This window comes from Peromyscus californicus, unplaced genomic scaffold (assembly GCF_007827085.1).
Source record: "Peromyscus californicus insignis strain IS unplaced genomic scaffold, ASM782708v3 Scaffold_14__1_contigs__length_90479793_seg_2, whole genome shotgun sequence".
Lineage (NCBI taxonomy): Eukaryota > Metazoa > Chordata > Mammalia > Rodentia > Cricetidae > Peromyscus > Peromyscus californicus.
The window spans coordinates 34,132,735-34,137,286 of record NW_026294436.1 but is presented as its reverse complement, the minus strand read 5'-3'; positions in this window follow the sequence as shown (position 1 = coordinate 34,137,286).

The window sequence follows — 4,552 nt, the reverse complement described above, 5'->3', positions numbered from 1 at the left end:
GGCATCTAAGATAGGCAAGACTAACCTGAAAGATTCCTCATATTATCAAACTTCTAAATTCTCTTCTTACAAGTCCGCTATATTTAAAAAAATCAGAAAAAATACATTGAAATAGTTTGAGGTAAATTTGTCACTTAATTTGCAAAGCTCATTATTATGTATGACACTTTACACAATTATTAGAAACATTAAAATATAACATGATTAAACACTTTACCAAAACAAATTTATTTGGTTATTCCATAAATTATAAGTATAGAATTATCATTTTATGAAGTATCTAAGTTATCATATTGTTTTTTGTTCTGATTACTAAAGGAAGTCTTACTGGTATTTATCATGTGGTATCTATATTATTCAATCATCTCTTTTTTTTGTAGATTAAAATGAACACATTTTTGATATATATGTTAAGTCCCCTTCAAAATATTCTGAAATCCCTTCAGGAAAAATTACATTGAAATATATTTTAGGAAAAAATTAAGCCTCTATTTTTATTCGTAGCTTCTGATATTTAATAATTTAATGAGGATGATATTTTGCAGTAGTCATAAATGTTTTAAGAGCATACTCATTATTCATCGATAAATAAAAGAAATATGTGCATGTAATAATGATGAGACAAAAATAGAACCAGGAAATGTAAAGACAAAATGTGTATTTCTGACACACAGAGTGGGATCCAATGGTAAGCGCTGCCTCTGACTACCCACCCTCAGCTCTCACTTGTCTCTCAGGACGCTTTCCCATGGTGGTAAAAGCCATTCTCATCAGATTCCTAGTACTCAGCTGAAATTCTCCTGAGTGTTAAAAGAAGTTACATGCACATTTCCATAGTATAATATATATTCCCCTATTGAGAAAGAAATGAGCTGAAATAGAAGACATGATCATTTAATGTCATGGGTTTGAGAAGAGACAACTAAACATGATTGCAGCACGAATCTTAAAAGGTCTTATTAATAAAAACAAACCTGGTGCCAGGTATTGGGGTGAATACTGGAAGATCAGAGAAGCAGAACAGGCCATGGCTTCTTCACCTTGCCAATTCCTCAGCTGATCCTGTTTCCTCAGACTGGAAGCCTCTGTGTCCTCATCCAATTGATCTCAGCTGAACTGCTGCTAAAAGCCTAAAAGCTTAACCAACCCTAGTTCCTGGTCCTCATGCCTTAAATACCTTTCTGCTTTCTGCCATCACTTTCTAGGATTAAAGGCATGAGTCACCATGCCTGGCTATTTGCAGTGTGGCTTTGAACTCACACAGATCCCAATGGATCTCTTCCTTCGGAATGCTAGGATTAAAGGTGTGTGTGCCACCATTTTCTGGCCTCTGTATCTAGTGGCTGTTCTGTTCTCTTACCCCAGATAAGTTTATTAGGGTGCACAATATTTTGGGGAACTCAATATCACCACACCTGATAGCATGATACAATAAAGATGTTGGTTGGATACTTATGGCAGAAGGAAGTGCATTTGATGATAAAGACAAGTTATAAAGGTAGAAAGGTTTGGAAGTGACTGGGATAATTATTTACAGGCAATGTGCTTTTCCGAAAAACAGAACAGAATTTTAAAATATCATTTTGACACATTAGGGGAAAATTAAAAAGATTCCTAATAAAAACAAATTAAAAATCAATACTACTTCTTCATACCAGTAATACCAATTTGAAAATAAATACCTTCATTAGTAGAAAAATATATATTATAGACATTTTGAGCTATACAACTGAAAATTGTAAAGTCTGGTAAAAATAGGAAATTAATGCTTTTGAGTAGAGTGCTGTGTTATTGTAAAAACTAGAATTACTGCTAAATAACATTTGTTTAGAGTTTTGAATTGAATTCTCTCCTAATTTTGTTGTTGATTGGTTTTGCTCTTTGGGGGGTGGCCACCCAGCTCCCAAATAAATCACACACCGAGGCTTATTCTTAATTATGAATGCTCAGCCTTAGTTTTGCTTGTTGTCAGGCAGCTTTTCTTAAATTCTCCTGTCTATCTTTGGCCTTGGGGCTTTTATCTTTCTCTGTTCCTGTACACCTTTTCTTTTCTTCAAAAATCCATGTCTGGCTGTGTAGCTTGCTGGCTGGCCCCTAAAGTCCTCCTCCTTACTGTCTAGTTCCTTGGTCTTCATTTTCTCCTCCCAGACTTCTCCTTCTATTAATTCTCTCTGGCTGCCAGCTCTGTCTATCTTTTCTTCTGCTTTGCTGTTCACCGTTCAGTTCTTTATTAGACCATCAGGTGTTTTTAGACAGGCAAAGTATCCCAGCTTCACAGAATTAAACAAATGCAAATAAACAAAAGTAACACACCTTAAAATAATATTCCCCAATATAATTATAAGAAATATAATAACTTCTAACATGTCTAATTAAAAAAGAGTAAAAAAAAAATATTGCTGTGGGATGTCTTTCTGTATGCTGTGAATATGCGTTGCTCTGATTGGTTGATAAATACAGCTACATTGGCCTATGGCAAGGCAGCTTAGAGGCAGGCAGAAATCCAAGCAGATAGACAAGAAGAGAAAGGAGGGTCAAAAAGATGCCATCACACTGTCCTGGGAGCAGCACGTAATGGCACACAGGTAAAGCCATGGAATACATGGCAACTTACAGATTAATAACAATAGGCTGAGTTTAGTTATAAGAGCTAGCTAGCAAGAAGCTTGAGCCATAGTCCATGGACGTAAGTGTGTAAATTATATTAAGCCTCTGAGTGATTATTTTATAAGTAGCTGCAGATGGGAAAGATTCCCCCTGACCACAGAGCCGGGCAGGACCAGAGAAACTTTCCGACTAGAAATGGCACCTAGACATGGTGGCAAGAGTTTCCAAATAAAACCTGAGAGAGCTTAAAAAGAGATTATAAATGCAGCTAACAACACCTTCTAGTACATGTCGCTCATGGCAGGCTGCGGTATAATGATGTGTCCCCCTGGCTATGGCAGATTTGAGGCATGTGGGCCTGACCTACAGTATGGTGGATTCCTGCCACAGCACACAGAGTTGTCTCCTAGCTGCACACCATGCTGCATGGTGCATTTAGCCTTTACTCATACAGACTAAAAAGTGTTTATGGGTCAGCTGCATGCTACCTGATGGTAGCATGGACCCCCCGCCCAGTTGGCAGAGTAAGCATACCTCTCCTGGGTACCCCCGCCATATTGGAAAGTTGAAGTGGGCAGAGTCAGCAGCCACATAATTATAAGAAACTTAATAACTTCTAACATATCACTAATTAAAAAAAGAGTAAAAATGAGAAACTATCAAGGCCAGTGTTATAATTCATTAAAACCTTTATCTGTACCTGTTAACTGGGGATAGGAGGATGCTTAATAGTACAGAACAAAGGTATAAAACACAATTTTACTTGTTCTAAGTCTTTAAAAAAGGCTATTATGGGAAATTTTAAAGTGATGGAACAGTAGGAAAGCTAAAGTAATAAATGCTAAATTACTATCCTATTTTCATTAACAATCGGGGTGTACTGTAATACTTCTCAATTTGTTGTTTCTTTTTTATTTTAGTATAATATTTATATAAATTAAAACTTTTCCCGCATGTTTTCCATACAGATTATCAGTTGATCAAAAAATTACAATAAGACTTTTCTAAAACTAGTCACACATTTCCCCCCTCATCTTCTCACTTAGACTGTAATGGCAATTTCCCTGCACATAATTTGTCTGTTCACATTGATTCAGACAAGATGTTGTTATGCTCACCATTTCTGAGAAAATATTGTCATCTTGAGAAAATGTACATATGGTATGTGTCTTCTCCAGATTTGATAGCAAGGGGAAAAAAAGATACTTTGAGGTAGTTAGTACATGAAGACTAAAACCCTGGTTGCCAATTCCAGTTCCTTCAGCTACTTTACACATGTGCATCTAAAATCTTGATTTCTAGATGCCAGTGATGGATTCTTTCCTCTTATATTTGTAAACCAAAAGAAGGCAGTCAGGCAGGCAGAGAGAGAAGGAGGGAGGGAGGCAGGCAGGAAGGCAGCTTTATTGCAACAAGCTCTATGTTCGTAATATTTGAAGATTAATCATGTGGCAAGATTAACCAAGATGAAACTCTTTTGTTTCCCACAGGGTGTCTTCGAGTAATTATGTACTTTTTCTGTGTTCTTGTGTATTTTTTTCTTCTGATAGTACTTCTTCCTTTTCCACATATTAAGAATAGTTTTTTTCTGTGATTAGATTTGTTGGTGGCTTATCTTTTGCATTCATCACTCTGAAGTTATTGTCCTTCACTCTTTTGCTTCCATGGATTCTGATAAGATACTAGATGCTAATGCCTTTAGAATTCTTTGTAGACAATGAGTAGATTCTTCTCCTGCTCTTTAACTTTCAATATTGTTTCTTTCTGCTTCTGAAGTTTTGTTACAGGCAGAGCAGTTTTCCCACCATGATGTTCTACCCAAACACATCAAATGCTCGAGGACTGAATCCTCTGATACCTCCAGGATGTACACATTTCCCCCTTTAAGTTTTTGTTTGTTTATTTTTTAAGTAAAACAGGTCACAGCTTTTATTTACTATGACAT